Raw genomic sequence first — 23,887 nt, 5'->3', positions numbered from 1 at the left:
AACATATGACAGTCCCGCCATCCCAGGAATTAAACTCGTGAACCTACGCTGCACTCCCTCAATAGCAAGAATGTACTTCCTCAAATTTGGAGACCAAAACTGAACACAATACTCCAGGTGGGGTCTCACCAGGGCCCTGTACAACTGCAGAAGGACCTCTTTGCTCCTACACTCAACTATAAAGGCCAACATGCCATTAGCTTTCTTCACTGACTGCTGTACCTGCATGCTTACTTTCAGTGACTGATGTACAAGGGCACCTAGATCTCGTTGTACTTCCCCTTTTCTTAACTTGACACCATTCAGATAGTAATCTGCCTTCCTGAGAATACGTACACGACGCTGGAAGAACTCAGCAGGTCAGGCAGCATCCGTGAGAAAAGGGTAGCCAACGTTTTGGGCTGAGACCCTTCATCAAGAATCCGCCTACCTGTTCTTGTCACCAAAGTGGATAACCTCACATTTATAGAATTATAAATTACTGTGATTCCACATTGCACGTTCAGACAGGGACGTAACAGAAAGATTTTCACTCCTTGTGTACGTGAAGGATGGAAGAAAAGAAGTTAATTCAACTCAATTCACTCTTGTCATTGCCAGCGGGGATACTGAGGGGCCACCTTCCCTCAGATGCTTACCTGAGAGCATGGGCTGGATGCCAGTGACATTAGCTGGTCAATGGATGATGTAATAAATAATTGTATTCATCATCCAGAGTATTAAATGAAAGTCAATATGAAACTGCAGGTGGGCTGGGAGTCTGAAGTAAGTGCTGGGCAGACTCAGCAGGTGTTCTCTTTGTGACGATACAGGAGGCCATGGACAGACATGCCAAAGGCAAGTCAAGAAGAGGTTGATGGAATCTCAGAGGGAGAGAAGACCAGGGATAAACACCACCAAGACAGAGTTGGGGAGTGAGATCAGAAATGATATCCACGTCCTGCTGTGAGTGGGAGGGCAGACTGAACATTAGCAACCGAAATTAAATCACAGAATATTCAGAGAAAATTTTAATTAAAGGTTCTGATGAATTTCTCCTCACGTGGCTGCACATAAAGCAGAGGGAGAAAGTGGGAAACAGCGAAGAGAAAATCGCAGTAACAGAAGAGGACATTACCAGCACTTGAGGAGGACTGGTTAACGGCTGAGATATATTAGAGGGAGGATTGGAAGTGTGATCACACTGTGTGAGATGGGAACCAGAGATTGAAAACAACAGGGAGACGATCGTGTTCGTTCTGGTTAAGAGGCTGAAAGTCAAATTAAACGTGAAACAAGTGGATTGTAGTGACTGCAGACTGTGTGAGAGAGAGGAGAGAGAAAAAGGAGAGGGAGGAGAGGGAGGGGGAGGGGGAGAGAGAGAGAAGGAAGGAGGCAGAAAGATAGATAAATAGATACACATGCACACACGGATGGTGGTGCCTGTAGTCTGTGTGAGAGAGAGAGAGAGAGAGACAGACAGACAGAGATGGATGGCTAGATAGATATATATAGAGAGAGGGAGAGAGAGACAGAGAAAAAATCAGAGAGAGGTAGAGAGATGGATGAGAGAGCGAGAGAGAGGAGAGGGAGAGGGAGGGAGGGAGACAGAGAGGCAGAGATATTGATGTGTGGATGGATGGAGAGAGAGAGACAGACAGAGAAAGTCAGAAGTAGAGAGGTAGATGAGAGAGAGAGAGATGGAGGGAGACAGAGAGAGGGGAGTGAGAGAGAAAGTCAGAGAGAAAGGAGCAAAGAGAGGCAGAGAGTGAGAGAGACAAATGAATAGATGGATGTGTATATGCTTGTGGGTGTAGCTGTGTTTGTGTGTTGTATGTGTGTGTGTGTATGTATGTGTATGATTGTATGTATAGGTGTGTATTTGTGTGCATATACTGTATATTTGTGTATGTAGGCATGTGTACAGTATATATTATGTATATGTTTATGTGTGTCTGTGAGTATATGTTTGTATGTATGATATCATGTGCATTATATTGGTTTGTGATTGCATGCCATCCAATCAAATCATTTCATCACATCGGTACATTGAGATATAGTACCGTGCAAAAGTCTCTCTCTCACACACACACACACATAAACACAAACACAAACACACACACACTGCCCCTCCCCCCCCCCCCAGGGTGCCTAAAACTTGTACAGTACTGTATTTGTCAACGTGGAGCAGAGAGCGAGTTTGTAAATCTGGCGGCAGCAAAGGATGTTGGGAATGGTGAGGGTGGAGCGCAGTGGGAGGGGTGTGGGACAGGTGGCAGAGAAGGAGAGCCAGGGGTGAGGGGGATGGTGCAGATGCAGACACACCCAGCCCTGAGACACAGGCAAGGTCATTTGATTCCAAGCAATTGGTTTATTAATAGTCACAGAATGTCTGTCTGTTGCTTTCTGCTCCCTCCCCTCTCCCTTCCCCTTTTCCCAACCATGATTCCCCTCTCCCTGCCCCCTTCCCACTCTCAGTCCACAGTAGAGACCCATATCGGAATCAGATCTGTACTGATTTAATACACATATATGCACAGTACTGTATTCAAGGGAAAAACAAGAGAATGTAAAACGTAGTTTTGCAGTTACAGAGAAAATATGTTGCAGGCAGAGAAAACTCTGTGCTGAAGTGGACTGTGAGGTCAAGAGTCCATTGTATCATACAACAGGTCTGTTCAAGTGCATGCATGGGTGTGCGTGTGCGTGTGTATGTACTCACTAAATCCATTTGGGACTGATATCAATCTTGCTTTTGTGTGAAGGTGTTGAGCACCAGAGAGAGAGAGAGAGAGAGAGGCAAAAGATGAACAAGAGCTGAAGTAGGCCATTTGATGCTTCAAGACTACTTTCCTATTCAATACAATCACGTTAGATCTTCTATCTCAGTACCAGGTACTTGTAGTATTCTGTTCAGTTCTGGTCAACTTACAACAGAAAAGATGGATGTTAGTAAACTGAGAAAGAGTGAAGAATAAAGCTATTTCTTATATGCTGATGGCACCACTGTCATCGTCCAAATCAAAGGTTGAAAATCTGGCCAAGTGCCACCACAACAATGACCTTAGAAGTTTGCGAAGATTCGGCATGTCATTTAAAACTTGGACGAACTTCTATAGTTGTGCGGTGGAGAGTATATTGACCAGGTATGGAAGCAGAAATGCCCTTGAATGTAAAATCCTCCAAAAAGTAGTAGATACAGCCCAGTCCATCACAGGTAAAGTCCTCCCCACACTGAGCACATCTACCTGGTGCTCTGTTGCAGGAAAGCAAAAGCCATCATGAACGGTCCCCACCATCCAGCCCATGCACTCTTCTCATTGCTGCCATCAGGAAGAAGGTACAGGAGCCTCAGGACCCACACCACCAGCTTCAGGAATTGTCATTACACCTCAACCATCAGGATCCTGAACCAGAGGGGATAACAACACACACAAAATGCTGGTGGAACGCAGCAGGCCAGGCAGCATCTATAGGGAGAAGCGCTGTCGACGTTTTGGGCCGAGACCCTTCGTCAGGATAACCAGAGGGGATAACTTCACTCAGCTTCACTTGGCCCATCCGTGAACAGTTCCCACAACCTATAGGCTCATTTTCAAGGACTCTTCTCCTCATGTTCTCGATATTTATTGCTTATTTATTCATTAATATTATTATTCCTTTTGTATTTGCACAGTTTCTTTTGCACATTGGCTGTTTGTCCATCGTGTTTGTCAGTCTTTCATTGATTCTATTGTGTTTCTTGGATTTACCTTGTTAAGCTGCAAGAAAATGAATCTCAGGGTTTGATATGGTGACATATATGTACTTTGTCAATAGATTTACCTTGAACTATTTCCAGGACGACATTGGACAGATTAGGATTTTGGAGTGTAGGAAATTGAAGGGTGATCTCACTGAGGTGTTATAAAGCCATGAGGAACATGGAGAGGGTGAAGTCTTTTTCCCAGGGCTGGCAGAGATGTGATGGATGTTGAAAGTTGCAGAACGTAGGTTCACAGGCCATGACACCAAACAAAGGCTAGCCATGACAGGAAACGCAGGCCCTGATTCCAAACACAGACCATGACTGTGAACACAGGCTGTGAACTGCAGACTACGACTCCAAAAGCAGACCATGACTCCAAACACAGACCGTGTCTTTCAACCTGGGCTCTGACTCCTTACGCAGACCATGACTCCAATCATAGGCTGTGAGGCCAAACGCAAGCCGTGAGTCCAAATAGAAGTCATGAATCCAAATGCAGATTGGGACTGCAAGTACAGACTGTGAGTGCAAACACAGATTATGACAGCAAACACAAACCAAGAGTGCAAACACAGATTGTGATTGCAAACACAGACTGAGAGTGCAAACACAGGTAATGACTCCAAACAGCTTTCGGGAGACCTAATGCAGTAGAATTTAATAAAATTACGACAGACATTAATGCTTTTTCTTCCCAGGGAAGAAGAGTCAATACCCGAGGACGTAGCTCAAGAGTGAGAAGGGGTAGGTGTAAAGGAAATGTACAGGGCAGGTTTTATGTACAGAGAGTGGGGGTGCCTGAGGTAGGGGTAAAAGCAGCCATGCTAGAGGCATTTAGACAGGCTCATGATATTTGGGGGATGGAGCGATTTAAATCACATGCAGGCAGATGGGATAGGCTTGGTCTGGCATGAAGGTCAGCTTTTCACAAGGAAACTCAAGGGGCTGCAGATGGTGGATGGGCTCTTCAGGTCCCTGGATGGTGGTGATAGAGGAGGTGTAGGGACCGCTGCTGGTGCAGGGGGATGTGTCAGGGTGTGGCAGGCGGTGGTTGGGTAGGAAGGGATAAGCAGACCAGCAAGTCACGAGGAGACGAGTTGCCTCAGGCATGGTTGGGAGCGGAAGGTGTGACTGGTGGTGGGGTCCCACCAGAGGTGTCCGAGTGGCGAAGGATGATGTACTGCTTGCAGAGGCTGCTGGGCTGAAAGGAGAAGACTAGGGGAGGTGGGTGGTGGTGAGAGAAGACATGCAAGAAATGGAGGAGATTTGTGTAAGGGGTCCATCCACTGAGGCAGAGGGAAAGCTGAGAATAAAGGACATTTCAGAAGTCTAAAGAGTGGAAGGCCTCATCTTGTGAACAGGTGCAGTGGAGAAACTGAGAGAAGGAGACGGGGTCCATACTTGGGACGTGAAGGAGAATCCTAAGGAATTTTACAGATATGTTAAGAGTACAACGATTATAAGGGACGAAATTGGTTCTCGAAAAGATCAGAATGGTAATCTATGCATGAGGCAAAAAGAGTTGGGGCAGGTCTGTGAATATCCCCACAATGCCTCAGTGACCAACCCCACACTGTTTTGTGACTCTCCCCACACTGTCTCTGTGACTCTCCCCACACTGTCTCTGTGACTCTCCCCACACTGTTTCTGTGACTCTCCCCACACTGTCTCAGTGACTAACCCCACACTGTCTCAGTGACTAACCCCACACTGTCTCTGTGACTAACCCCACACTGTCTCTGTAACCAACCCCCACACTGTCTCTGTGACCAACCCCCACACTGTTTCAGTGACTCTCCCCACACTGTCTCTGTGACTCTCCCCCACACTGTCTCAGTGACTAACCCCACACTGTCTCTGTGACTCTCCCCACACTGTTTCTGTGACTCTCCCCACACTGTCTCAGTGACTAACCCCACACTGTCTCAGTGACTAACCCCACACTGTCTCTGTGACTAACCCCACACTGTCTCTGTAACCAACCCCCACACTGTCTCTGTGACTCTCCCCACACTGTCTCTGTGACCAACCCCACACTGTCTCTGTGACTCTCCCCACACTGTCTCTGTGACCAACCCTCACACTGTCTCTGTGACCAACCCTCACACTGTCTCTGTGACTCTCCCCACACTGTCTCTGTGACCAACCCTCCCCACACTGTCTCTGTGACTCTCCCCACACTGTCTCTGTGACTCTCCCCACACTGTCTCTGTGACCAACCCCACACTGTCTCTGTGACTCTCCCCACACTGTCTCAGTGACTAACCCCACACTGTCTCTGTGACTCTCCCCACACTGTTTCTGTGACTCTCCCCACACTGTCTCAGTGACTAACCCCACACTGTCTCAGTGACTAACCCCACACTGTCTCTGTGACTAACCCCACACTGTCTCTGTAACCAACCCCCACACTGTCTCTGTGACCAACCCCCACACTGTTTCAGTGACTCTCCCCACACTGTCTCTGTGACTCTCCCCCACACTGTTTCAGTGACCAACCCTCACACTGTCTCTGTGACTCTCCCCACACTGTCTCTGTGACTCTCCCCCACACTGTCTCTGTGACCAACCCTCACACTGTCTCTGTGACTCTCCCCACACTGTCTCTGTGACTCTCCCCCACACTGTCTCTGTGACCAACCCTCACACTGTCTCTGTGACTCTCCCCACACTGTTTCTGACTCTCCCCACACTGTCTCAGTGACTAACCCCACACTGTCTCAGTAACTTTCCGCACACTGTCTCTGTGACCAACCCCACACTGTCTCTGTGACCCTCCCCACCCTGTCTCTGTGACCAAACCCCACACTGTTTCAGTGACTCTCCCCACACTGTCTCTGTGACTCTCCCCACACTGTCTCTTGTGACCAACCCCACACTGTCTCTGTGAATATCCCCCACACTGTCTCTGTGACCAACCCTCACACTGTCTCTGTGACTCTCCCCACACTGTTTCTGTGACTCTCCCCACACTGTCTCAGTGACCCTCCCCACACTGTCTCAGTGACTAACCCCACACTGTCTCAGTAACTTTCCCCACACTGTCTCTGTGACTCTCCCCCACACTGTCTCTGTGACCAACCCCACACTGTCTCTGTGAATATCCCCCACACTGTCTCTGTGACTCTCCCCCACACAGTCTCTGTGACCAACCCCACACTGTCTCTGTGACTCTCCCCACACTGTCTCTGTGACCAACCCCACACTGTCTCTGTGACTCTCCCCACACTGTCTCTGTGACCAACTCCACACCGTCTCAGTGACTAACCCCACACTGTCTCAGTGACCAACCCCACACTGTCTCTGTGACCCTCCCCACACTGTCTCTGTGACCAACCCCACACTGTCTCTGTGACTCTTCCCCACACTGTCTCTGTGACCAACCCCACACTGTCTCTGTGACTCACCCCACACTGTCTCAGTGACTCTCCCCACACTGTCTCTGTGACCAATCCCACACTGTCTCTGTGACTCTCCCACACACTGTCTCTGTGACCAACCCCACACTGTCTCTGTGAATATCCCCCACACTGTCTCTGTGACTCTCCCCCACACAGTCTCTGTGACCAACCCCACACTGTCTCTGTGACTCTCCCCACACTGTCTCTGTGGCCAACCCCACACTGTCTCTGTGACCAATCCTCACACTGTCTCTGTGACTCTCCCTACACTGTCTCTGTGACTCACCCCACACTGTCTCAGTGACCAACCCCACACTGTCTCTGTGACCCTCCCCACACTGTCTCTGTGACCAACCCCACACTGTCTCTGTGACTCTTCCCCACACTGTCTCTGTGACCAACCCCACAGTCTCTGTGACTCACCCCACACTGTCTCAGTGACTCTCCCCACACTGTCTCTGTGACCAACCCCACACTGTCTCTGTGACCCTCCCCACACTGTCTCTGTGACCAACCCCACACTGTCTCTGTGAATATCCCCCACACTGTTTCTGTGACTCTCCCCCACACAGTCTCTGTGACCAACCCCACACTGTCTCTGTGACCAACCCCACACTGTCTCTGTGACCAATCCTCACACTGTCTCTGTGACTCTCCCCCACACTGTCTCTGTGACCAACCCCACACTGTCTCTGTGACCAACCCCACACTGTCTCTGTGAATATCCCCCACACTGTCTCTGTGACTCTCCCCACATTGTCTCTGTGATTCTCCCCCACACTGTCTCTGTGACCCTCCCCACCCTGTCTCTGTGACCAACCCCCACACTGTCTCAGTGACCAACCCCACACTGTCTCTGTGACCCTCCCCACACTGTCTCTGTGACTCTCCCCACATTGTCTCTGTGATTCTCCCCCACACTGTCTCTGTGACCCACCCCACACTGTCTCTGTGACTAACCCCATACTGTCTCTGTGACTCTCCCCACACTGTCTCTGTGACCAACCCCCACACTGTCTCTGTGACTCTCCCCACACTGTCTCTGTGACCCTCCCCACACTGTCTCTGTGACTCTCCCCCACACTGTCTCTGTGACCAACCCACACTGTCTCTGTGACTAACTCCCGCATCTGTATTTGCTGGGGAGATGGACGAAGAGTCTATAGGTTTGAGGCAATGCAGCAGTGAAGCCAGGTTTATACCGCCAAAATCTATACAGATTCCAGAGGAGGAGGTGTTTGCTGTCTGGAGGTAAATTTGGGTGGATAAATCCCAGGGCTTGACGCAGTATTTCCTCAGATCCTATGGGAGGTATGTGGAGAAATTACAGGGCCCGAGCAGAGATTTTTAAATCACCGTTAGCGACAGGAAAGGTATCAAAGAATTGGAGGATAGCCAATATGTTCTGCTGTTTGAACTAACCCAGGAAATACTGAGTCAGTGTGTCTGACATCAGTGATGAGACAGATATTGGAAGGTTACCTAATAGACTGGATATACGAGCATTTGGATCGACATGGACTGATTAAGGGTATCAGCATGGCTTTGTGCATGGTAGGTCACGTCTAACCAATCTTATAGAGGTTTTTGAGTAATTTACCAGGAAAGTTAATGAGGTCAAGGCATTGGATATTGTCTACATCGACTTCAGCAGGGCATTTGACAGGGTCCAGCATGGGAGGCAGAACCGTTTCTACTGACAGGAGAAGGCACCAAGGCAGGTTACTGGCACCTTAAAACCAGTTGCTTCAGGCAGGTGGGGCTCATCAGCCTGGGAAACTCTGATCTCGAACCTCCGCTGCCTTGCGGCTGTACCCACTAATGGGGAAACTTCGGGAGTAAACCCCAAGGGTGAAATCCGGCGCTGGATTCCCTAAGGCAGTCCTGCTTAGAGTTCAATGAGGACTGTATCGGCCACTGCCGTTCCTTTGGATTTGTCGGCTGGGTATAGAGAGGTAGTCTATTACATGGGCAACAGCTTGCTCTCCGTATTGTACTGCGCTGGCTCGCTTGTCACGTAGGGAGCTGGGACGTAACATTCATGGTTGACCCCGACCAACAGAGGACCTCAAGAGCAATAGGGCCAGATATGGGCATATGGGACCAGCTTGGTAGACAGGGGTGGTCGGCAGGGATAATTTGGGTTGAAGGGCCTGTTTCTTCTGTCATCTGTAAGGTAGATTCCCATTCAAAAGAAAGCTCTGGCGATAATGCAGCTGTCCCTCACTGCCATGCTTTCGCAGGTTTTGAGCTTGGTTCTGACGCCAACAAAGAGCTTCAACATCAGAGGTGGAGGAGTACTGGTGAGCTGCTGCACATGTTCCCAAAAACTCAGCAGCTCTACAACAAGTGTAATGACAGCTCTGGATGAAAAGCATAAATCAATGCCGAAATACTTCACCAAGAGTCAGCTTCAAATGTTTTTTTTTCAATACCTCTTTCTAACCCCTGGGAGAATATTCCTCTCAAACCTGTATAACTCTGTATTCAAGAGCAGGTTCAGAATTCCTGCTTAACATTGAAGCAAAACATTAGTGACAGAAGTTCGATCTCGGAGGCTTCTGATGCCTCAGCAACTCCTGTCCAACATTTTTGATTAGTCAGGGCAGGAAGGGTAATGGCAAGAAGGCAGGAGATTGGGGCTGAGAGGGAAATGGATCAGCCGAGATGAAATAGCAGAGCAGACTTACAGAAGAATGAGAGGAGATCTTATAGTAACATGCAAAATTGTGAAAGGGATAGATGAAAGGCAGGAAAGTTGTTTCCGTTGGTAGGTGGGACTAGAACTAAGGGACATAGCCTCAAAATTTGGGGGAGTAGATTTAGGATGGAGATGAGGAGGAACTGCTTTTCCCAGAGGGAGATGAATCTGTGGAATTCTCTGCCCAGTGAAGCAGTGGAGGCTACCTCAGTAAATATATTTAAGACAAGACTGGATAGATGTTTGCATAGTAGGGGGATTAAGGGTTATGGGGAAAAGGCAGGTAGGTGCAGGTAAGTCCATGGCCAGATCAGCCATTGTCTTATTGAATAGCGGAGCAGGCTCAATGGGCCAGATAGCCTATTGCACTGTACTGCTCATGCAAAAAAAAACAAATTTCATGACATGTGTGAGTGATGATAAACCTGATTCTGAAATGGGTCTCTGTTGTGGACTGAAATGTGAAGAGGGGAAAGGTGAATGTTGGGAAAAAGGGAAAGGGAGAAGAGAAGGGGTGGGAAGCACCAGATAGGCATTCTGTAATGATCAATAGACATAGAAACATAGAAAGCCTACAGCACAATACAGGCCCTTTGGCCCACAAAGCTGTGCCAAACATGTCCCTACTTGAGAAGTTGCCTAGAGTTATCTGTAGCCCTCTACTTTTCTAAACTCCATGTACCTATCCAGGAGTCTCTGAGAAGACCCTATCATTTCTGCATTCGCCATCATTGCTGGCAGCCCGTTCCACGCACTCACCACTCTCTGTGTAAAAAACTTACCCCTGACATCTCCTCTGTACCTACTTCCAAGCACCTTAAAACTGTGCCCTCTCATGCTAGCCATTTCAGCCCTGGGGAAAAGCCTCTGACCATCCACACGATCAATGCCTCTCATTATCTTGTACACCCCTATCAGGTCACCTCTCATCCTCCTTCGCTCCAAGGAGAAAAGGCTGAGTTCACTCAACCTATTCTCATAAGGCATAGCCCCCGTCCAATCTGGACAACAACCTTGTAAGTCTCCTCTGCACCGTTTCTATGGTTTCCACATCCTTCCTGTAGTGTGGCGACCAGAACTGAGTGGGGTCCAAGTTCTGGTCGCCACTCAAGTACTCCAAGTGGGGTCTGACCAGGGTCCTATATAGCTCCATTACACCCCCTCGGCTCCTAAACTCAATCCCACGATTGATGAAGGCCAATGCACCGTATGCTTTCTTAACCAGAGTCAACCTGCATAGCACTGCTTCCATCAGTCTCCCACCTGTCCCACACCCCTCCACGAAACTCCACCCTTGTCACTCCAAACATCTTTTTCTCCCCGTCAGATTTACAATCTCACTGACAACTACAATACTGTGCAAAACACTTGGGCACCCTAGCTCTATACAAGTGTGCTGAAGATTTTTGCTCAGTTCTGTGGTGAGAGGAAGAAGGGTGATACTGTTCAGAAGGTCATGTTGTTCGTGGTGATGAATCTCTGAAAGTTCACATGCAGGTGCAGCAAGCTACTAGGAAAGAAATAATATGTTCTAGTTTCTTTGCCTCTAAAGCAAGTCCATCTCCCATCCCCCCCCATCCTCATCACATTCTACAGGGGTTGTATTGAGAGCATCCTGAGCAGCTGCATCACTGCCTGGTTCGGGAATTGCACCCGTCTCGGATCGCAAGACCCTGCAGCATATAGTGAGGTCAGCTGAGAAGATCATCAGGGTCTCTCTTCCCGCTATCACGGACATTTACACTACATGCTGCATCCGCAGAGGAAACAGCATTATGAAGGACCCCGTGCACCCTTCATACAATCTCTTCTCCCTCCTGCCATCTGGGAAAAGGCACCGAAGCATTCGGGCTCTCACGACCAGACTATGTAATAGTTTCTTCCCCCAAGCCATCAGACTCCTCAATACCCAGAGCCTGGACTGACACCTTACTGCCCTATTGTCTTGTTTATTATTTATTGTAATGCCAGCACTGTTTTGTACACTTTATGCAGTCCTGGGTAGGTCTGTAGTCGAGTGTAATTTTTTCTGTGTTGTTTTTTACGTAGTTCAGTCTAGTTTTTGTACTGTGTCATGTAACACCATGGTCCTGAAAGACATTGTCTCATTTTTACTATGTACTATTTACTATGTACAATAAAAGTGACTTGACTTGACTTGAAAGTATATCTTTCATTTGGGAGCTTGGGCTTGTACGGGTGAAACTAATGCTGAGTTTCTCCAGCATTTTCTGTTTGTTGCTGATGATATAGTTACCTCTATTTCAAGAAGTCAAGTCACTTTTTATTGTCATTTCGACCATAACTGCTGGTACAGTACACAGTAAAAACAAGATGTTTTTCAGGACCATGTTGCTACATGAAACAATACAAAAACAAAACAACAACACAGAGAAAAAAAACGACACTAGACTACAGACTTACCCAGGACTGCGTAAAGTGCACAAAACAGTGCAGGCGTTGCAATAAATAATAAACAAGACAATAGGCACAGTAGAGGGCAGTAAGTTGGTGTCAGTCCAGGCTCTGGGTATTGAGGAGTCTGATAGCTTGGGGGAAGATACCGTTACATTGTCTGGTTGTGAGAGCCCGAATGCTTCGGTGCCTTTTCCCAGATGGCAGGAGGGAGAAGAGTTTGTATGAGGGGTGCATGGGGTCCTTCATAATGCTGTTTGCTTTGCGGATGCAGCGTGTAGTGTAAACGTCCGTGATGGCGGGAAGAGAGACCCCGATGATCTTCTCAGCTGACCTCACTATCCGCTGCAGGGTCTTGTGATCCGGATTGGTGCAATTTCCAAACCAGGCAGTGATGCAGCTGCTCAGGATGCTCTCAATACAACCCCTGTAGAATGTGATGAGGATGGGGGGGGGGGGGGGGGTGTGGGAGATGGACTTTCCTCAGCAAGAAGATTAGTATATGGGATTATTTCATCCAATCTACTCTGAAATGATCCTATGACTTAAAAACTCACTTTCAAAGACTATTTTACAATCATGTTCTCAGTATGATTTTCATTTGCACAATGTACTGCTGCCTGTGTTGACAGAGGCCTACTGTCTAATTGTGAGTCGATGTCATGGTCATCTTTCTTGTGATCGCAAGACCCTTTTGGATATTGTTAACCCTTTATGCTGCAAGTTTGGTGTGCTGATTTATTGGCTGAGAGCAGGGTCTGTGTGAACTTGGTTGTAGCAAGGACTGGGGCTGCCAGGAGAGAGGGGTCAAGCTGGTGCGCTAACCTCGGTGGGGGGGGGTGGGCGGCGTGGCGCAGCGTTTGGGCTGGAGTCGGGGGTTGACCCACCTATGGGCTGGGCTGAAGACAAGCTCTTCTGCGGTCAACTGCAGATTTTGGCGGCACCTGATGGACTCGGGCCTCAGACCGCGGGGTTGCCTGCTTTACGGCCGCCGCGAGAGAGGCGTCCGAGCCTGCGCGCTGCACCGGGCAGCCCCCACGGTGTGCGCTGGGCTGAAGACAAGCTCTTTTGTGGTCAGCTAAAGATTTCAATGGGCTGAAGGGTCTGGGCGATATTTTATGTGGTTGCATTTTTATTGATACTGTATCTGAGCTTGTTATCTCGCATGTGGAAGAACAGGGCCTCAAGCTGTGATGTCACCTGGGTGGGGAGGGGTGTCAGGGCCAGTGCTCCCTACCGGGGGCGTTGTGGTCGACTGACCGGCTGGGTGTTCAAGCCATGGGCTGGGGAGGGGCATCGGAGAAGCTGGGGCAGAGTGTCCTGGATGGAGGAGATTGTGGATTGATGGTATGAGTTTTGGATTCTTTTAATGCCTGATTGTGATTCTGTTTGTGCTTGCTATCCGTGTGTGACTGTCGGGACCGTGTTTTGCATCTCGATCCCGGAGTAATGCTGTTCCGCTTGGCTGTACTCATGTATGATTGAATGACAGTACAACTTGGACTGAATTGAATTTTGTCTTCTTTTGATGCTGGTCCATCTTTGTCTGTTTATGTGTAGCTTTTTTTCGTAAAGTTCTGTTGCATTTCCTTATTCTTGTGAACACTTGCAAGAAAATGAATCTCAATGAATCTTATGGTAATAAAAGACAATTAAGTCCTGCCAACGGTTTTTGGCGTGAAATGTCGATTTTTCCTAGATGTTGCCTGGCCTACTGAGTTTCTCAAGCATTTTATGTGTGTTGCTCTTAATATATGGTAACATATCCATTTTCTGATAATTAATTTACTTCAAACTTTGAACTATAGATGAGATAGCACCTGGTACATTATGTACAAGCCCAAACTCCCATTTTTGTTTTGGTTTTCATCGTCATCATGAAGTACCTTACCGTATAACATGGTGATCATGGTCTTTCCATGACCATGATAGTTCTTGGCAAGTATTTCTACAGAAGTAGTTTGCCTTTTGCTTTCTCTGGGCAGCAGCGTCTTTACAAGATGGGTGACCCCCCGCCCCCCCAGCCATTGTCGATACAATCAGAGATTGTCTGCCTGGCGTCAGTGGTCGCATAACCAGGACTTGTGATCTGCACCGGCTGCTCGTACGACCATCCACCACCTGCTCCCATGGTTTCATGTGACCCTGATCAGAGGGCTGGACAGGTGCTGCCCTTTGCCCAAGAGTGGCCTGTAAGCTAGCAGAAGGAAGAAGGGTCTTAGAACTCCTTTGGTAGAGACGTATCATTCCCACCACCACCCACACCTACTTTGATACATAGCCCATTGTGCTTCCATTGTAGCCTTGCCTTCTGTGTGGAGGACACATGAAAGACAAGGGGCAGAGTGATGTGTGTTGTCGCTTGGGGGGGGGGGGGGGGGGTGGCGAGACGACGGCTTCTGTTGCCGTCCCTACCTGGTTTTGAAACAAAGGTCACCAATGCCAACGGGGGTTGAGTCACTGTGTATCTCTGGCTTGACATCAGACATGCAGGGAAGCATTGTAAGCTGCGACAGGTTAATTGCTGAGAGCTAGCACAGCAACAGACACCCGGGAAGAACTCTGTGGGACTAGTACAGAAGGTGGGAATGATACTTCATTCTTAGAAGGGAAATGGTCACAGGATACGTTGATCTGGCAGTAGCAACCATGCAGTCAGAACAAATGAAGTACAGAAGATTCCAGTTAATGGGGCCATTGGTTAATTGGGACAGCTGCTTATTTGGGACCACTCTTAAAAAGCAAAAGCTAATCAAGTAAACAGTCAAGATTTCCTTTATTTATTTGGGACACTATGCCACTTAATTGGGGTGGATTGGGGTGGGGTGGGGAACCAGTTTCTTACTAGCATCAGTCCCATGCACTTGGTGCTTGTTAGACACTATGACATGCTTAGAGTGAACAGCTTTTAAATAGCATCAGTTGCGTGTACTTGTGTTCAAAAATCAGTGATCTTTGTTGGAGATTGTTGGTGAAAATTAAGCAGGAAGGAAATTCTGAACTGTTTAGCTCACAGTAGTTTCAAGCATTCTGGCTTGGAGATGGCAGAAATGGCTGGGAGTGAAAATGAAACAATTTCACTCCTTCAACAAGTTAGGAACTATGAAGAATTTGAACATGTCAACAATGATCTTGAATGCTATGGTGAAAATGAAGATTTGAAGGAAGCAATTGTCAAAAATTGTATGAGGGTCGTTTATTATCTACACCAGGTGCCTGCTCTGATATTCATTTACAGTCAGACAAAAGAACACGACAGTGTACATTGAATTCGTCAATAACTATTAGGAACTAATGCACAGTTTTATAGTGTCATAGATATTCACTTCCATCTCATGTTTGCTAAGCATGCTTTCTAAATAGCAGCTGCCATTTAAAAGGTCACAAACTGTTATAAATAAACTTTCAAATATACTGCTTTGTTTAACTTTTGGTCATAAATGGAAGTCAGTCTTCAGTTCTTAAAATGTAAATAGAAAGCAGCTTGATATTTAAAAAACACTATTATAGAACAGGTCTGCAAATAGGCTCCGTATTTTCTTTCTGTCTGTAAAGAACCTCTGCACCTGCTTTATTATTGCACAAGAGTCCAGTATGAGACAATGGGTTAAATAATTTGGGTTACTTCAAACAGACAAGCTGACCCTTAAGTTGCTTAGTTTAAGGTAACTTGCAGATCCAGATGGATAATATTATTTAGCATATCAATAACTGATATGTTTACAGTTTAGAGGTTTATGTATTCAGAGCATTACAAGTAGCTAGCTAAGATCCATGTATCCGAAAATGCTTTTAAACCATTTGCATTAAAAGGATATCTGGGGAAATATCACTTGCTTGTGAAGTCACCCAATTGGCTGGAAAGGGTGTAAATGTAGAGATCAGCTCAGACTTGTTAGGAATGGGGTAAAGAGCACCAAGAAGCCATGAAAGAAGTAAAGGGTGAATGAGAATCCATTCTTCCAGCTTCTGTTTCTGTATCTGACGATTTGTTGTCTGTGTCTTTTGGTACGTCCTTTTAGTTTATAGCAATTCCTGTGCTTTGGAAGTGCTTGAGCCTTATTTTTGATAACTGTTTTGTGTTTGTGACTTGGAAATGGCTTGTGTCTTAGAAATAGTTTTTGATTTAGAAATGTTTAAGATAGAAGTCCCCTGTGAGCTTTAAATGTGTCTTAAGAATGGGCCGACTTAAACATGGATCACTGTAAGTAAATATACTGTGTTTTAAACAACTTTGTTAGCTGGAAGTATCTTCTCCTTGGTAAGGAGAGGGGGCCACCACTAAACTCACTTTGGCGAATAAACAGGAAGTGAACTTGTCTTTGAAGATTGGGTAGTTACAGTATAATCTCCCTTTAGTGAGACTATGCGTGGCCATTTACATCCGATAGGGATTAAAGTCTTTATTTGAAATAAGAATTTTGGAGTCAGTAAACCCAATGCTATCACAATAGGGCTGTAGTAGTAACAATAGTGTTCTAATTTGTTCTGTATTTCAGTTAAATACATAATTTGTTACTCAGTTAAATGGTATCAAATTATGTATTTGACTTTTCATACTGTTTTAACAATTTCCATTGAATTTCAGCTAATTGGGGCAGCCATTTAATGTGTCCCAATTAACTCCAATCCTATGTAGTTATTGGCATTTGCCTGGCTTCAATAAGGTCACAGCTTTCAGCCCTTCTACGTTGATCCACGAGGTGTTCCAAACACGAGAAGATCTGCAGGTACTGAAAACAGAGAGAAGCACACACAAAATGCTGGAAGAACTCAGCAGACCAGGCGGCATCTATGGAAAAGAGTGAACAGTCGACGTTTCCGGCTGAGAACTTCCATCAGGACTGGAAAGGAAGAGGAGAAGTCAAAATAAGAAGGTGGGGGAGGGAAGGAACAAGTACAAGATGGTGGCTGATGGGTGAAACTGGGGGAAGGGGAAAGAGGTGAAGTAAAGATCTGGGAATTTGATTGGTGAAAGAGATAAAGGGCTGAAGAAGGGAGAATCTGAGAGGAGAGGACAGAAGACTATGGAGGAAAGGAAAAGGGGGGGGAGTACCAGAGGGAGGTGATGGACAGGTAAGCAGTTAAGGGTACCCCCCCCCACCCCCGTCCTTCACCATTCTGCATTCTTGTTTCTCTCTCACACATTCTCTTCTTACCTGCCCATCACCTCCCTCTGGTGCACCTCTCCCTTCCCTTTCTTCCATGGTCTTCTGTCCTCCCTGATCGCTGAGTTGTTGAGTGTGTGCCTTCAGGCTTCTGTACTTCCTACCTGATGGTAACAGTGAGAAAAGGGCATGCCCTGGGTGCTGGGGGTGCTTAATAATGGACGCTCCCTTTCTGAGACACCGCTCCCTGAAGATGTCCTGGGTACTTTGTAGGCTAGTACCCAAGATGGAGCCAACTAAATCTACAACCCTCTGCAGCTTCTTTCAGTCCTGTGCAGTAGCCCCTCAGTACCAGACAGCGATGCAGCCTGTTAGAAGGCTCTCCATGGTATAGAAATGGTTTTGAGTGTTTTTGTTGACATACCAAATCTCTTCAAACTCCTAATGAAGTATGGTCGCTGTTTTGCCTTCTTTATGACTGCATCAATATGTTGGGACCTGGTTAGGTCCTCAGAGATCTTGACACTCTGGAGCTTAAAACTGCTCACTCTCTCCACTTCTGATCCCTGTATGAGGATTGGTATATGCTCCTTCATCTTACCCTTCCTGAAGTCCACAATCAGCTCTTTTGTCCTACTGACGTTGAGTGCAAGGTTGTGGTGGTGACAATACTCCACTAGTTGGTGTATCTCTCTCCTGCACACCTTCTCGTCTCCATCTGAGATTCTACTAACAATGTTTAATGTATCATCAGCAAATTTATGGATGGTATTTGAGCTATGCCTAGTCACACAGTCATCTGTATATAGAGAGTAGAGCAGTGTGCTAAGCACACACCCCTGAGATGTGCCAGTGCTGATTGTCAGCAAGGAGGAGATATTATCACCAATCCACACAGATTGTGATCTTCCGGTTAGGAAGTCGAGGATCCAGTTGCAGAGGGAGGTAAAGAGGCTCAGGTTGTGTAACTTGTCAATCAGAACTGTGGGAATGGTGTTGTTAAGTGTTGAGCCGTAGTCGATGAACAGCATCCTGACAAAGGTGTTTGTATTCACTGGGTTTGGGGAGGACAGCACAGATCTTCAAAATGTTTGTAACACCATAGTGCCTTTTATGTAGGAGAAAAACTGTCAGGTGAGGAGGGATGGTTGTGTTGATCATCTGACCCTGATACAAGTTTGACAAGGATGGATAAGACTATGGAGGAGATCATTCAGCTCAGGTACACCATCACACCAGCATGAATGAACTGTCCATTGGTTGCACTCCTCCGATCTTTTCCCTCGCCTTGTAATTTTTCCTTTTCTTTAAGTAGAAAACAGGTTTTTCAAAATCATTACTGAAGCTGCAGGATGCAGGTAGTGTTTTTCAGATCAAAAAGTGCTGCCTTGAAAAGAATTTAAAATTTTTTTTTGCCAACTACTTTAAATATAGAACATAGAACAGTATAGCATGGGGACAGGCCCTTTGGCCCACAATGTTGTACTGAACCAGCTGGAAACACCCAAATACCGATCTTTCCTACCTACATAATGTGCATATCCCTCCATCTTCCTCAGATTCATGTACCTTATCTAAATGTCTCTTAAAAGGACATACATGGCAAATGGTAGGGCATTGAAGAATGCAGTAGAACAGAGTGATCTAGGAATAATGGTGCATAGTTCCCTGAAGGTGGAATCTCATGTGGATAGGGTGGTGAAGAAAGCTTTTGGTATGCTGGCCTTTATAAATCAGAGCATTGAGTAGAGGGGTTGGGATGTAATGTTAAAATTGTACAAGGCAATGGTAAGGCCGAATTTGTATTGTGTACAGTTCTGTCACCGAATTATAGGAAAGATATCAACAAAAGAGAGAGAGTACAGAGAAAATTTACTAGAATGTTACCTGCATTTCAGCACCTAAGTTACAGAGAAAGGTTGGACAAGTTAGATCTTTATTCTTTGGAGCGTAGAAGGTTGAGGGGGGACTTGATAGAGGTATTTAAAATTATAGAAAATTATGAGGGGGATAGATAGAGTTGACATGGATAGGCTTTTTCCATTGAGATTCAAACAAGAGGACATGATTTGAGAGTTAGGGGACAAAAGTTTAGGGGTAACACGAGGGGGAACTTATTTACTCAGAGAGTGGTAGCTGTGTGGAACGAGCTTCCAGTAGAAGTGGTAGAGGCAGGTTCAGTATTGTAATTTAAAGAAAAATTGAATGGTATATGGACAGGAAAGGAATGGAGGGTTATGGGCTGAGTGCAGATCGGTGGGACTAGGTGAGAGTAAGCGTCTGGCACGGACTAGAAGGGCCAAGATGGCCTGATTCCGTGCTGTAGTTGTTATACGGTTATAAAAGCCTCTATTGGATTTGCTTCTACCACCATACCAGGCAGTGCATTCCAGATATCCACCACTGTCTGAGTAAAAATTTAACCCTCACGTCCCCCTTGAACCTACCCCCTCTCACCTTCAATGCATGCCCTCTGGTATTAGACATTTCAACCCTGGGAAACAGGTACTTTCTGTCCACTCCATCTACAGCGGGCCAGTGATGTAGGGGCATCTGTACCAGACTTTGAGGCAAGTGGAGCAACGCACACAAAATGCAGGAGGAACTCAGCAGGCCAGGCAGCATTTATGGAAAAGAGTAAACAGTCAATGTTTTGGGCTGAGACCCTTCATTGGGGAGATTATCAGGAGACCCACTCCTTTTGGTGAAACCATCTCTCACTGCTCCCTCTCTGTGATAATCGTCCCTTCAAGGCGAGTGGTCTGGGTTTGAATATGGCTGCTTCGTTGGGTTGAGCATCAAACTAACAACCTCGGCCTAGTAAAAAACAGATGAATGCTAAAGAAATGACAAAATTGCTGCCTGATGCGCCTATCCCTCTACCTATCCCTCTCATAATCTGATAAACCTCGATCAGATCTCCTCTCAGCTTCTGCCGCTCCAGAGAAAACAACCCAAGTTTAACCAGCCTCTCCTGATGGCACATGCGCTCTGAACTTGGCAGCATCCTGGTAAACCTGCACTCTCTCCAAAGCCTCAACATTCTTCCTATAGTTGGGGCCACCAGAACTGTATACAATACTCCAGATGTGGCCTTAACCATAGCTTTTATAAAGTTGCAAAATAGCCTCTTGGCTTTTTAACTCAGTGCTTCGACAAATAAAATCAAACATTCTCAACTAATGACCTAAATTCTTTATTTTCTGGTTAACCCTGATACTTGTGGAAAGAATTTATCGGTATCTTCTCAATGAGATGTCTCATAATTTAAGATGTCTTCCCCTTCTTTGCTCCTGGACTCCTGCAAGGCCAGTTGTAGAGACGAACACGAGGAAATCTGCAGATGCGGGAAATTCAAGCAACACACACAAAATGCTGGTGGAACGCAGCAGGCCAGGCAGCATCTATAGGGAGAAGCACTGTCGATGTTTCGGGTCGAGGCCCTTCATCAGGACTAGCTGAAAGAAAAGATAGTAAGAAATTTGAAAGTAGGAGGGGGATGAGGAAATGCAAAATGATAGCAAAAGACCTGAGGGGGTGGGGTGAAGCTAAGAGCTGGAAAGGTAATTGGCAGAGCTGGAGAAAGGAAAGGATCATGGGACGGGAGGCCTAGGGAGAAAGAAAGGAGGAGGGGAGCACCAGAGGGAGATGGAGAACAGGCAGAGTGAGAAAAAAAGGAGTGGGGGGAATATAAAAGTAAATCAGGGATGGGGTAAGGAGGGGAGGAGGGGTATTAATGGAAGTTAGAGAAGTCAATGTTCATGCCATCAGGTTGGAGGCTACCCAGACGGAACATAAGGTGTTGTTCCTCCAACCTGAGTGTGGCCTCATCTTGACAGTAGAGGAGGCCATGGACAGACATATCAGAATGGGAATGAGACGTGGAATTGAAACGTGTGGCCACTGGGAGATCCTAATTTCTCTGGCGGACCGAGCGTAGGTGTTCAGTGAAACGGTCTCCCAGTTGTAGAGATCTTGGTATTAGTAAACTCATGCAATAATTGTTGTGCAAATCCATTTAAGCTGGTGTCTTTTACATTGTGTTTTGCATGGAAACAGCCCCACTTAGCTGCTTTGCTTTCCATTGTTTAAGCATTGGATAATGTTTTGATGGTTATGCAGCAGCTCCCCGTGTGGGGAATTACCTTTACATTTTGAGTCAGGAGAACGCTTCCTTGCTTAGGGCAGTGATGCTTGAATCGTCGCCGTGTCACTCAAAGTGTCTTCGGGGCTTTAGGGGAAGTGAAGAGAAGCGTGGAAAGGAATATTATAAGCCTCCTTCTAAGTCGTCTGTCAGTTGGGACAGATGTTCAAAGTCAGTTTTGTTTCAGCTGCTGCCGCAGTTGTTTTGGCTGTTTTTTCTGGTTTCTTAAGGTTGTTATAGTTGGTGGTGGGGGGAGGTAGTGGGGATAAGCTTCCACTACCTATCAAGTGCTCCCAAAGGTGTGTATCTCAAGTAACCCCTAACTACCAGATCCAGCTCTTGTGGCCTTCACCGTTTCTATTGACAGGAGAAGGGCAAAGGTGGGTTACCGCCTGTCACTTCGGGCAGATGGGGCTTGCCAGCCATGTTTGGCTGCTCCTCTGGGAGAAGGAAAGCTCTGACCTCGGATCTCTGCTGCCTTGAAGCTGTACCCATTCACGGGGGAGGCTTTGGGAGTAAACCTCCGTGGGGAAGAATCTGAAGCTGGGGTCCCTAAGGCACATTGCGTTCAACGCTGACTGGCAACTCCTGCAACACTGCTGGTGCAAAACTGTATCGGCCTCTGACGTTCCTTTGGGTTCATCAGAGGCGTGGAGAGGGAGCTTGCTACATGGGCAACAGCTTGCCCTCCATATTGTATTGCCCTGGTTTGCGTATCTAGACAGCCAGGACAGAATATCCGTGGTTGATCTGACCGATGGAGGCTTCAGAAATTTTGTTGGTGTGGGGATTATTGCACAGCTCATTATCTTTATCACCATTAAAATGTGTACAGCGTACAACCTGAAATTTATACTCTTCACAGTCATCCACGGAACGAGAACCCCGTAGAATGAATGGTAGAACATCGAAGCCCCGGACACCCCCTCCTGTCGCATAGACAGCAGCAAAAAGCATCGACACACCCACACCAGCAGAAGCACTGACCCACTTTTACCCACCACACAAGCAACAGCAGCAGCCCCAAAAAGGTTCTCGAACCGGAGTCTACAAGCCAGCGCTTTGGTATTTCAGATGGGCTCTCTCTCTCTCTCCAGCGGGGGGAGAGGTGAGGTCGCTGTGCAACAAGGAGAGCGGAGACCAGCAACTCACTGTTCCAATGTTCCAATGTTGCGATCTTCCGAACCACCGCCCCCCCCCCCACCAGCACGAGTGCCAACAGTCTCTCCCCCTCCATCGAAAGAGGGAAGAATCGCTCGAGTACAGGGGCCTTTCTCCGACGGCAGCTGGCGCCCGGCGGCCACACTCACTACCCGTTCTCTTGGTGTTCTAGCCTCCCACGAGGCTTCAGTTGGCAAAATCGCCAAGGAACTGGGTCATCGCGACATCCGTTTATACGCTCAGCTGCTTAAGCCCAATACTCTCAGTTCCTCTTGGAAATCATCCAACCAATAAGCAGATAACACCTCTAACTTTAAGATAATGCTTAAAACCACCTCTGTGGTACTGACATTTCCTGATATGGCTCACTAGAATATTAATGGCATAGGTAGAGGTAATTTGGCCCATCAATTCTGTTCCAGAGCAATATTGTCAGCTCTTTTCCCCTTTGCTCACAGCCCTTCAAGTTATTCTTTATCAAGTGTCCATCCAGTTCCCTCCTGATTCCCATTCCCGTGTGTCAGTCTCTCTGGGCCCAACGTATCAATGCAGCTTCTAAGAAGGCAAGATAGCGGCTGTATTTCATTTGGAGTTTGAGGAGATTTGGTTTGTCACCAAAGACACTCGCACATTTCTACAGATGTACTGTGGACAGCATTCCAACTGGGTGCATCGCCGTCTAGAATGGTGGTGGGGGTTGGGGGGCTACTACGCAGGATTGAAATAAGCTGCAGAAAGTTGTAAACTCAGTCAGCTCCATCATGGGCCCCGGCCTCCCAAGAATCCAGGCCACCTTCAAGGACCGATGCCTCAAAAAGGTGGCATCCATCATTAGGGGCCCCCATCACCCAGGACATGTCCTGTTCTCACTGCTACCATCAAGGAGGAGGTACAGGAGCCTGAGGGCACACACCCAACAACTCAGGAACAGCTTCTTTCCCTCTACCATCTGGTTTCTGTATGGACGTTGAACCCATGAACACTACCTCATCACTTTTTTTTCCACTACTTATTTCATTTAACTTTTAAAATGTATTCATATTTAATTTACCATAATTCACAGCTTTACTATGATGTATTGCATTGTACAATAAATTTCATGACAAATGCCAGTGATATTAAACCTGTTTCTGATTCTGATTCAATAGAAACTCATATCAGAATCAGGTTTATCATCACTAAATGTGTCATGAAACTTGTGTTTTTTTTGCAGCAACAGCATAGTGCGAT

The 23,887-nt window shown here is 46.8% G+C and overlaps 1 protein-coding gene across 1 annotated transcript in view; it reads left to right on the top strand.

The window, feature by feature from the left end:
• LOC132381432 (sodium/calcium exchanger 3-like) overlaps positions 1-23,887 on the top strand; it is a 587,903-nt gene that overhangs the window by 208,571 nt on the left and 355,445 nt on the right. The gene's annotated exons all lie outside the window — the stretch shown is intronic.

The sequence above is a fragment of the Hypanus sabinus genome, chromosome 26, assembly GCF_030144855.1.
Source record: "Hypanus sabinus isolate sHypSab1 chromosome 26, sHypSab1.hap1, whole genome shotgun sequence".
Lineage (NCBI taxonomy): Eukaryota > Metazoa > Chordata > Chondrichthyes > Myliobatiformes > Dasyatidae > Hypanus > Hypanus sabinus.
This window is presented reverse-complemented; position numbering and strand designations above follow the sequence as displayed.